This window comes from Anopheles coluzzii, chromosome 3 (assembly GCF_943734685.1).
Source record: "Anopheles coluzzii chromosome 3, AcolN3, whole genome shotgun sequence".
In the NCBI taxonomy this organism is placed as follows: domain Eukaryota; kingdom Metazoa; phylum Arthropoda; class Insecta; order Diptera; family Culicidae; genus Anopheles; species Anopheles coluzzii.
In genome coordinates this window covers 31628672-31639787 of record NC_064671.1, presented here as the reverse complement: position 1 = coordinate 31639787, position 11116 = coordinate 31628672, and the positions used below count along the sequence as shown (strand labels likewise).

Sequence of the window (11116 nt, the reverse complement as noted above, 5' to 3'; positions counted from 1 at the left end):
GCAAAGGGACTAGAAGCGGGCATAGAGCGCCTATGTGTGTGTGTGTACGTTTACTGCTTCCCACTCCTACGTTACAGTAGCGTGCAGCGCGAGTGTTTGCAAACGAGCAGCATCCTTTCCCTGCAAAACGTTTCTATAATTTTCAGTCCATTTTTTTGCTTTTGCTTCAACTCTGCAAAAAACTACTGTTTATTTTATTTCATTACATCAATACTCTTTCACCTCATTCAAAGCACCTGAAAGCACCTTTTCTTTCCACGAACCCGGCAGCCAAAGCAGTGCAGTACGTCCAACTGGTACGGCCATCACTGTATGTCGAGCGTGTGTTTACATTCTCGCTCTCTCCCTCCATTGCTCCGGAAATCAAAGCAAACGCGCTCGCAAAAAGAGAGCGACGTGTACGAGCGTGAGAGTGAGCGGGACACCCACCCGTACCCGCGTAGCACGCGAGCGAGCGAGACCGCGCACACGGAATGCATGTTTTTCACTTGTTCGAACGCGTGCAATCGCACGCTCTCTCGCTCTCGCTCGCTCGCTCAACCGCACGCTCTCTCTCTCCGAGGGTGCGGGCGCCCGCACATCGCACAAACGGAACTTTGGGCCGACCGTTTCGAGCGCTTCGGGTTCAATTTTGACGCGGCGAACGAGGCGAACGGAGCGTTTTATTCTTCGGCTGCTGCTGCGAGTAAACACGCTGCACGCCAGATTTCGACACAACACAGCGAACCCAATCCCATCTTACACCAGCACGAGAGAGGAAAAGATATTCAGAAGTTCATAGTGAGTTTCGACGGTTTTCGAGTTTACCGCCCGGTCTTGTGCGTGATCAATTGTTTTTTTTTAACCCCTGATTTCGGATAGTCCGCGTGCAAGGTGCGATCATCTTTTTGTGCCCGTTTGTGTGTGTTTTGTGTTTGGTACAAGGAGTGAGATTTAATATATTCTAAAAATCGTGTGCACGTGTGAACTATCAGTAGTGTTCCGATACCGGAATCTTCCAAACTGTCCAATTCCGAACCGAAGAAAAACCCGCGTGCTGTTTGGAGCAAAGTATTCCAAGTGTTGTGTGCGGACGAGTTATATTACAAACAAGCAAACCAAAAACCTAAAAACCTCCCAACCGAAAGGTACACAAAATTCTTTACCAGCGAAATAAATCCTCCAACACAGAAATAAATCCCAACCGGAATAGAAGCAGCAGCAAAAAAAAGGCACACACTGTAGCGAACCGGTTTTGTGGAAAAAAAAGCGTGCGATCGTCTCGCAAACCCCTTGTTGCTGCTGCTGGTGTGTATGAGCCTTTTCTGTATGTGTGCTTACTGCTAGTGTATGTATGCCTCACCGTAGTTGCTGTCTCAGCAGTAGCAGCGGCAGCAGCAGGAGGAAACAAAAAAAAAACAAACCCGGAACACACGACTTCCCGCTACCACGGAGAAGTGTGCGTGTGTGTGTGTGCGGCGCGGTTTGGCAGTGTGTTGCATGCGGTGCGGTGTGGTGGTGGTGTGACGCACACGGAAGGAAATGTGTTTGCCGGTGTCAAGTGTCAGCACGGCGGGCGCCCGCCATATCTCGCTACTCTTTTCAAGTAGGCGCAGAAGATCATCATCGTCGTCGTCTGTGTAAGCGAGAACAAGAGTGAGATCGCCGCACACACATATTGGCACCAAGTCAGTAGTAGCCTGGGCAGCTAGCAGGAGAAGAAACATTCGTGATGTTGTGCCGTGACCGGTGCAGAGCTGGGAATTCAACTGACCCGCAAGAAGTGTGTTCTAGCAAAGAAGAGGAAGAAGAAGAAGAAGTGGCCTTTCGAACAAAACATGCACTGACTGTGTGTGTCCTGCATTCTCCAGAAAGCGTGTTGTGATTTGTGTGTGCCCATTGTCCCTAAAAAAAAGGATATTCGTTTGACAAGCAAGCAGAGCAGAGAAGAGAAACAAAAGAGAAAGAGAAGATAAAGACCGCAGTAGGCTTTTGTTTAGTGACGTTTATTCAATTATCATCCACCGTGGTTCCGTGGAATCAAAAACTGTGTCTCTTTTGTGTGTGTTGTGTTTTGAGTGTAAAAACATCTTCAAAGCAAAGGTTTTTAGCTAGCCAAAAACATATTAGAAAACCTTCCACTCTTCGTGTGTGATAATCGGAAGCAAAAATTACTCGCACACCAACGACGACGCAATACAAAGGACAGCGATAACGGGCGGGCAACCGTTCAATAACCGGAAGAGCGCACAAATAAGCTGACCGTCGCCGCTGTTGTGACGTTCTTCCCCAACCCTCCCTTGACACGCACACGCACACACATCTACGGTCACTCAAAAGTGCGCGCGAGCTTACCCATTAATTTTTCCCCATATTTTCTTTCCACAGTTTTTCCAGCAAACCCCAGTGTGTCAGTGTCCTGTGTGTGTGAGTGCTTGCTTGTGTTGTATCGCGCTTTTCACAACGGAAATCGGCCACCATCCGACGGGGGGGCAGTAGTACTGTGCGTGAGTGTGTGCTTTCTGTGTGCTAAACACGAACGACACACACACACAGCAGGCCACAAAGTCGAATGGATCTGTGTGTGGTGTATCGGTTTTGTTGAAGCAAAGTGTGTAGAAGAAGAAGAAGAAGAAGAAGCGAGCTCTTTTTTGTTGCTGTTGGTTGCTTTAATTTTCGCGCTACGTTCCCCAGCTGTTCCGTTTTTTCCTTTTTAAGCTGCTTCCCCGCGAAAGAAGGAAATGCGGCGGCTTCTTCCGGGCCCGATTTCCACCGCGAAACGAGTGATGAAAACATGAGCACGTACAGCAACCACAGCAAGTGCAACCGTTGTTTTGTTTCGAAGGAGTGATATTTGAAGAGAAAGAGAGAGAGAGAGAGAGCGTGAAAGAGTGTGTGTGTGTGTGAAGAGAAAGAAAACCAATCGAAAGGCTAAAAGAAAAGTTGTGCTCGAGTGTTTCTTGGAAGAGCCTGTTTTTTGTGTGTAATTTGTGTTTTTTTTCGCTGTGCGTGAGAAAGAATATTTTGTTGTGCCGGCCCAAGTAAAAAAGGACTAACTGGAAAACTGAGAGAGAAAGAGAGCGAGAGAGTGAGATAAATTGAAGGAAAAGCGCACGCGACGAGATCCAAGCAACAAGTTGGTACGCCGCCCAGGCCCAGAAGGAAAACAAACCCCAACCGGTAAGTACGTTTAAATGCAAGTGTTTTCCCCTCTCTTCTGGGTGTCACTATGAATCAACCATGTGTTGTTGTTGTTATTCGCCCGCGTCTGCTCACTGCTCGATCGGGTGTTGTTAAATAATCACAATTATCACCCGAGCAAATTATGGGGTTACAAAAACGGATATAAAGCATAAAAGCCGCATTTGGAGAGAACAGAACACTACACCAAAGGGGCGGCAAATTATGCGGGAAAGTGCTAACCTCCTCAAAGCGCATCTTCAAACGGGTGCGCGCGCTCGTGTGTTGTTAATTGGTCACACGAGAGGGGGTTTAGAGCATGAGCTTAGAAGTTAGCCCCCAGTGCACGCCGTTTTGACACCAACAACATGCCGAAAAAGACACACTCAGCATAATTCTTTTCACCAACCCGGAGACACAGCCACACCACACTGTAAGGGAACTCTTTTCCCGCGTCGAGCGAACGACGTAATCGAGCGCCCGAGAGCCGGCCGTCGGTCGTCGCGAACAGCACGGCACCAGCAGCCAGTAAATTTGAATAATAAATTATGATTGATGAGATTGCCTTTCCACGACGACGGCGACGACGAAACGACGTCTCTTCTTGGTGCCATGCCGGAACCGCATGGTTTCCCCTTTTGGCTTCTCTTCTCAGCTCCACCCAGCACCACCGCTACCACGAGCGTGTTCCGTGCGCGGAGAAGAAATGGCTGGTTGGTGTGGTGTTTTCGGTATTATTGTGCAGCAAAGAGGCCGGCGATGTATGGCAACAGACAAAATTGCCATCGTTTGCCAAATCTTTCCACTCCCTAGTGGACGTTTGAGGCAGTTAAAGTGAGAGAGAGAGCGGGTAAGAAAGAGCATTAGAACGATCGAAAGTAAACACAATTCCGCGTTCGAGAAAGGCGCTTTTTTGCGCTCGCTGAGAGTGTGGTGTGGCCGGCATTTCTTCAATTTTGGCTGTGTTCGACATGGTAAGGTGAAGAAGATGATGAGATGAAGCCCACGGTGTGCGACTGTCCAGACTGACTGATGACAGAACAATAGTAGCCGCAAAAAGGGGGGGGGGGGGGACAATCTTTGGTACTCAACATCCGGGTTTGGTGTTTGAATTGATGACGATTTCTGTTTGGTTAATATTTTGTGAAGAAAACGCTTAGGCAAGTGCTCTGTTACAATTGATTGAAGTAGTATTTGGACATATTTTTAATATTTTTAATTTTATATAATAAATATAATTTAATTATATTAACAAATATCTCAACTAGCTTACACAATCAATAAATCAATCTTTTCGCTTTTAGATGCCTTCAAAAATCATTCAAATTGTTTCAAAAATCTACCAATAATTCCCATGCGAACGCTGCACCAAATCTAATGCACTGTTGGCCACGTGTTGGTTGTGCATTAACACATTTTTTGCACACTTGGCACACATGTGGTGTGTTTTATTGCAAATGCAATCCACGAATACAAACTGCTGCTGGCTGCCACTGGCAAACCCCGTGGCTGCTCTTATATTGACTTGACTTCCTCGCCGAAGAAGAGCAAGAATAAACACACTACCCAATGCCTTTGCTTCTTTGTTTTTTCTCTTTCTTTTCTTCTCCCTGTTTGCCCCCGTTTTCTCAGAAGAAATTCTCCCTTCAATCAACCCGCCCTTCCCCACATGTTCTTCCTGTTTCCGATTTGCATACAAACATGTGACCATTTCTATCTGCGCTGCTGCTGGGCGCTGCCTTTTTGCTACTTTTGCAATCGCAGACACATTTTTGCTTCGAATGCGCCTAAAGGAGAGGAAGGAGGAAAGCAGCGCGGGCGGGGTGGTTGTGTTTTTCCCGTTCCCGTCCAATGACCGTTCGCGCGGCTCGCTCTCTGTTCCGTTTCGATGCGTGGCGGAAGCCGCCGCTGGCCACCGTGTTGTTTATGTCCGCGTGTGCTGCGTGTGCGTCTTGGCCCTTTGAAGAAGAAGAAAAAGAGTGGCCGGGGGTTAGAAGGAGGAGTTATTTTGCTTTTAGTGCACTTTTTAACTTCCCCCGCTCATACTCTCTCTCGCTTTTTCTTACTGCAACTGTTGCAATTGTCCCGCGCGCATATTAGGTTCCGTTTTGCTTACTTACTTTGCAGCCACTAACTGTGTGTGACTGTACGCGAGAATGACCAAACACCAGCACAACACCACTCTAACTGTGTTGTCCGGTTGGCGAAGAAACCCCTGCTGTTTGCTGCATTTATTTTATGTACACCCAAGCATTATTTTAGGTGCCAAGTAGTGTGTGTTTTTTTTTTTTTGGTTCTCGAAAAGGAAAGGAAAAACAAACCTCACTGGACATTATTTTGTTTGGCTTCGGTGGCGCATTTTGGTCCCGCTTTGGGCGAAAGTTGAGCGGACGGATGCGTGTGTTGAGTAACTACCGACATCACTTCCTAGAACACTTCCCACAACACAGCCAATGCCTGGGCCTGGGCGGCTAGGATCGATCTTTCCTCTTGCGGAGAAGAAGGAAGTCGTTTAGCACGGGGAACCGTTAGAAATTAGCATATGAATCGCAAGAGGCTCACCAACAAGTGCATCCGATGCACGCGGGATTCACTGCCCAAAAACCCACTTGTGATGTGAATGTGATATGGGTCCTGTGTGTGCGTGTGTAATGAGCACAGAAGGTAATGGTTATTGGACTTTGAAGAGGACCAAACGATTTTGGGAAAGTGAGCCTCTTCTCATTCCTTATTCATTGACATTCAGGGCCTGCAAAAGATCCCTTACCTTCCAATAAAAAGGATGTACTCCAGAAGAATGTCCTTTCGGCAGTTGAAGGTTTTCCTTCTTTTTTTGCACCCAATATGTCCTTCTGTGCTGCTACTTTTACACACCTGTAAAGTGTGTGTGTGTGTTTCCAAGTCCATTGGTTTGCCGTTTGCGCCTGCGCCTGGCCGCCTTTTTCCACTACCTCTATCCTCTAAAGATGGCCGATGGTGCTGTGGTATTGTTTTATGGGCTACTTAACACTCAAAACTCCTCTCCGGTTCTCGATCTTGACGCTGCTGGTGATCGAGTTTGGTTTTCTTCGGTTGCCGAAGGGTGTTGCTGGGCTCTTCTCAAGTACTTTGCGCCTACCCACAGCACAGCGAGTCCCAGTAAAGTGGGTAAGGGCAATGTGATTCTAGCTGTTTGGCTACCCAGAAAATAGGAAAAATAAATCTAAAGACACAAGCGAAGCCGATTAGCTTCTCTCACACGGTGCTCTGTGAATCTCGTTTTCCCCTTGGAAGAGATGACCGCCGCTGCATAGAAGGCTAAGAAGAGTACATCTACCTCTCCTCGGAGGTGAAACACAAAGGTGGGTGCGAAGATTTTCCCAAACGTGGTGTGAAAGAGATTTCGGAATGAGTTTTAATCGTTTTACAAGCGTATGAAGTGGTGCGCGGGCATCATTGATGTACCTGTGCGAAGGGAACTACTGGCTTACTTGGCCCGGCTGCTTGGGTGGAATGTGTCGATCTCATTATCGATTTAAAATTTAAAAAGTAAAACCTTTTTGCTGCAAGAACTCGCGGAGAAAATGTGTTCAAAAGGTCCTCAAAAAATTCACACAAAAAATAGGATAAGAACTTTACCCACTGTACGCTGTGTAGACAACACAATCAGGAATGCCCTAATTCCCATCGGCCAGGGACAAAATTAATTATTTGTACCACCCTGCGCAACGATCCCTCTCTTCCTGTGACGGCACAGATGGCTGACGAAGCGTTCGTTTTTTTTTCGCCCCAGTGAAATCCCTCGAGTTCCGGACAAGTGCAAACTACTTCCCCCTTTGGTTCGTCGGATGCACCTGATCTCCTGCAGCTCACATCACCACCCCTCTAGCAGAAACGGGCACAGTTCCGCTTCCGATGTGGTCGTCCAGTCGTCCTCACGGCGTAACGTAAAATCGGAACAGATTTGCCGGCAATAGAATATGAATTACACACACACACCACGGCAATTGGGTTTTAAGAGGGGTGTGAGTTCATAGGATTGTTCCCCCTCATTCTGTACTGGGAAGGAAGAACGTGCTGCGCACAACCGGAAGGACGACACTTTTGCAACAAACACACGCGGCATCGAGGAGGGGTTCGTTGCCTGCTGTGAAAAAAGGGACGCGCGATTACTTTTTGCCCTGAAAATTCCTCTCCGGCCTCCTGCCTAATAATAATAATAGTGTTACATGCCCCCGGATAACACCATTTCGGTGGTTTCAACCCCTGGTCGCGTTTTTGCGCCCTTTCTTCCCCCTTAGCCGGCGCGCCATGTGTGTAATGTGTTAAGGTAAGATGCCTCTTTTTACACGCATCGGTAGAATATTGTGCTTCTCGCCCTTCTATTCCCATCGACTATTGCTCGAGAGTTGCGATATATTTCCCAATGCACTTGCCGCTGCTTTGTTGCGTGTCTGATTTTGGGATCTTGGAGGGATAATATTTATCGTAAGGCAGTGCCGTCGGCAGGGGGAAAAATGGGCAAATTTTAACACTCAACTGGAGGAAGGTTTGGGTGGGTGGGTGCGCATTATTTATTGCCGGCGCAAAACATCATTCGGAACACATGTGAAACACAACTGTCCAGAGAGAGTAGGGAAGCGTGTTGCGACACACGGCACGGGGTGATGACCAACGTTTGCCGAATCTGAATGGCAGCAAAAATTGGGAAAAGTTTGAAGTTGGAAGGGAGAATGATATCCCTTTTTGTTAATTGCTGATTAGTGGGATGCGGTTTAGATTACATCGCCATTCTTGCTGTAAGAAGGGCACATGGAAAGATAAGGCCTACAACAAAAAGCTCTATTGTTTGAATGTTGTTTTTCCCTTTTTTTTTCCTGAAGTAAGAAGCGGATGATCGCTTCGGTTTTTTTGGAATTCCTGGATGCGAAAATTCTTGGAAAATACACTTGATCGTTTTTTGGAGGAAAGTTGCTGTAAGACTTGGATTTGCTGTTGGAGTTGAATTTGCTGTAAGACACAGGCCTAAATCCACTGGCAAGCCTGTTAAAGTGGTACGCATACACATGAGCGTGTGTCAAGCAAAGTCATCGCCATTCCTGGAAGAGAGCTCTCGAAAAAAGCGATGCGCGCGTACATTGTAACACATTTCGTCTTCCTTGGGTTGTGTCCTGTGTCTTGTGTGTGTTGAAAAAAAAAAGTTCAAAGAAACAGCACACACCATCGAGAAGAGAAGGTCACAAAAGGAAAACACCCATTCGGCAAAGGGCCGAAATTCAAACACAAGCTCAGCAAACGGTAAGCCAATACCTCCGGTCTCGAACCCTTGTGTGTGTGTGTCATGTCCTTTGCGTAGAAAGAAGAGCGGCATCGAAGGCCCTTCGTCTGATGCACGCACAAACAAAAGGAAGTCAAATTCCTTGAATTATCCCGAGGGGTTGGTCGAGAGATCCAGAATGATGCCGCCAACTCTCGGTGACTCGGTTTGGCAACCGAAATATGGACCTCTGGAAATGCACGGATGCACTGTGAAACGTCTCTGGTTGAAAGAGCAAAGTACCTGAGATATAGGGCGTACTGTGTGCTGCGCTCGCGCGTACATTGATGATTGTCCGAATCGAATCCGGGCTTCTTTTCGACCCTCCGATATCCCTCGACGGGGAGTCCATCCGGTTTAGAACACACAACAACAACAACATCAAAATCCTACGACAGACACCAAGGAGGCTCTCTCGGGGCAATCGGAGGATTTTTACTGCATTTCTGGAGAAATAAAATGTTCTTTTGTTGGACACAGGGTTAGGGACACGACCGACTGTCCAGCAAAAAGGTGAATTATGTGTGGAAGAGGAGTTCCCGCTGTGGCGTAAGAAAAACCATTATAAGCGGCCATTTTTCCCACCTGCGAGATCGGGCGTAACCAAATGTTTGTAATAGCACTCTGCGGATGTCATTTTTGGTTTTCTATTCATATCTCATAATAGAGACTGTTAAATGGCGAGGAACACTGGGACCACTTAGTGCCTGGTTGCCTTACACACATGGGTATCTACGGTCAAGTCACCGCTTGTCTTCATAGTTCCGAAATTCCTGGTAAAAGTAAAATCTAAACATCATCCCTGGAGGCTGGACGGGGTAGCTGTGCAAGAAGATTGCTCTGGACACGCTCTGGATGCTCGCGTCTCACACGACGGTGCACTTGAACACTTAAACTAACTTAACCTCTACACACCCATGGGTTAAGAAGCTCCCACCAGAGGGAGACTAATGGGGTCCGGTGGAGCACTGGGGAGAGAGCCTGTCATAAATCAGTGCTTCCATTCTCGCAATCATCATCTCGTGTGTGGAAGCTGTGCGACGCTCGAAAGCCAAGCGGATCCGTAATCTAGTGTCCGGATCTTGGACGGAGTCGAAAAATGTTAATGCCCCTGCGGTTGGAGATATGGTGGTACCGATGATGGAGGAAATCTCTGGTGGTCAGTCAACTTAGGAAACTGTAACTACCAAAAGGAAACTGTACTACCAAAAGTATTTTAGGAAACTGTACTACCAAAAGCTTCATCATATTTTAGCCGGTACCGATTGGTGCTTTACTGATGATGACATAAATCAAGCTGTAGCAGCGTTTACTAATGTAATCACTTCCGCCTTCCCTTCCTGCTGTCCTCTCCTATCCTGTCTACCGATCCCGTCTTCGCTCCTTTTCCGTACCATAAACTCCTTCCTACTCCTTCGTGAATAATTGTATACTATAGTCAGTAAGCACTATTGCTGTAACCCAACGTGGCCGAGCAATTAATAAAATAAAACTAAATAAACTAAATAAACTGCCGAAAGTTGTCTCTACTTCTTCCCCTCAGATGTTGGTTCCGTTTGTCTGCGAAGAAGAACAGTGGGAATGGAATAAGAATCCCTACTGCCGCTCCTTAAAGTGAATAGGTGAAAAGGTTCATTAGACGAGGCAGACGAATTACGACGGCTCTGGTGTTCTTCTTCGGACGTTCCAGCCAAGCACTATGACGAATAGGTGGAGAAATCTTGGGCGAGTGATGTCTGAAAGCAGCGAACCTCGTTGAACTCCACGCGGGCTTGGCGTGTGTGGAACTGAAATGAAAAAAAAAACGCTGTAGATGATGACCATTAGAAGATTCTATTCTGTGGTCGTTACCACAATACACCACAGTCTCCCGTTGCCCGAGTTCTTCCACGAGGGCGTCGCGTCTTGAACTTCCTCCCAATTGGTTGGGGTCCGTTTTTGGGGGAGGAAGATCACACGGCAGGAAGATCACGCCGAGATCTCTCGTGAGCTAGTTGTGTAGGTCTTCCTCTGGCACATTGCTCTTTTCGACATCTTCCACCACTTTTCTGGGCCTGGGGATTGATGCTAGCAATGTCTTGGCTTGTGGACGTCCGGGAGAAGCGGCTACCACGCCGTCACAACTCACTGTCACACAAGTGTCTCCTGCTGCGTTTGTTTAGGAAGCGTTTAGCTGCTCGGATCGTGGCGAGATTTTAAGTCACCGTCGCCAGATCATTATCCTCAAACTTCTAAGCCACAGTGGAGGTGAGAACGTTGTTTGTGTATTTTTTTCTCAATTTCATGCTCTCTCAATATGTGATTCCTCTGCTCCATTGGAATGTCACCGTTGGAGAATGGCAAAAGCCTTAAGGTCGTCGCGGATGTGTTGTTGTTTGCTCCTCTTCGCCACATCACCGCTCTGACTCTGATCTTCCGTGTGCTATCCGGGGGAACTCTCGGTAGGCTGCGCATCAGCGCCAGATTCGGTAGATGAAATGGGCCACAACCGGAGGGCAGCGGAACCTGTGGTATGGCAAAGCAGTGCCAGCAACCCATTCTCTCCCAGTGTAGGATGTCCCCTGCTGGGAGCGTTTTTTTTTTCGAGCCGTTCTTCTTCTCGTCACCTCAACGCTTCAGCCGCGCTGTTGTGCGCTTAGAAGAAAGAAGGTGCGTAGCGAA

The 11116-nt window shown here is 47.5% G+C and overlaps 1 protein-coding gene across 6 annotated transcripts in view; it reads left to right on the top strand.

The window, feature by feature from the left end:
- Positions 1–608: 608 nt before the first annotated feature.
- The window catches only part of LOC120955097 (ets DNA-binding protein pokkuri), a 47087-nt gene continuing 36579 nt past the window's right edge, over positions 609–11116 (top strand). For 2 of the 6 annotated variants that reach the window (XM_040375618.2, XM_040375613.2), the window contains exons 1-2: positions 609–780; positions 2368–3159. The gene's annotated coding sequence lies outside the window, so the exon portion shown is untranslated. Of the gene's footprint in view, positions 874–897; positions 1128–1153; positions 1763–2367; positions 3160–11116 lie in introns of those variants that run through there. The other 4 variants (XM_049608415.1, XM_040375614.2, XM_040375615.2 and 1 more) reach the window with 4 other exon arrangements.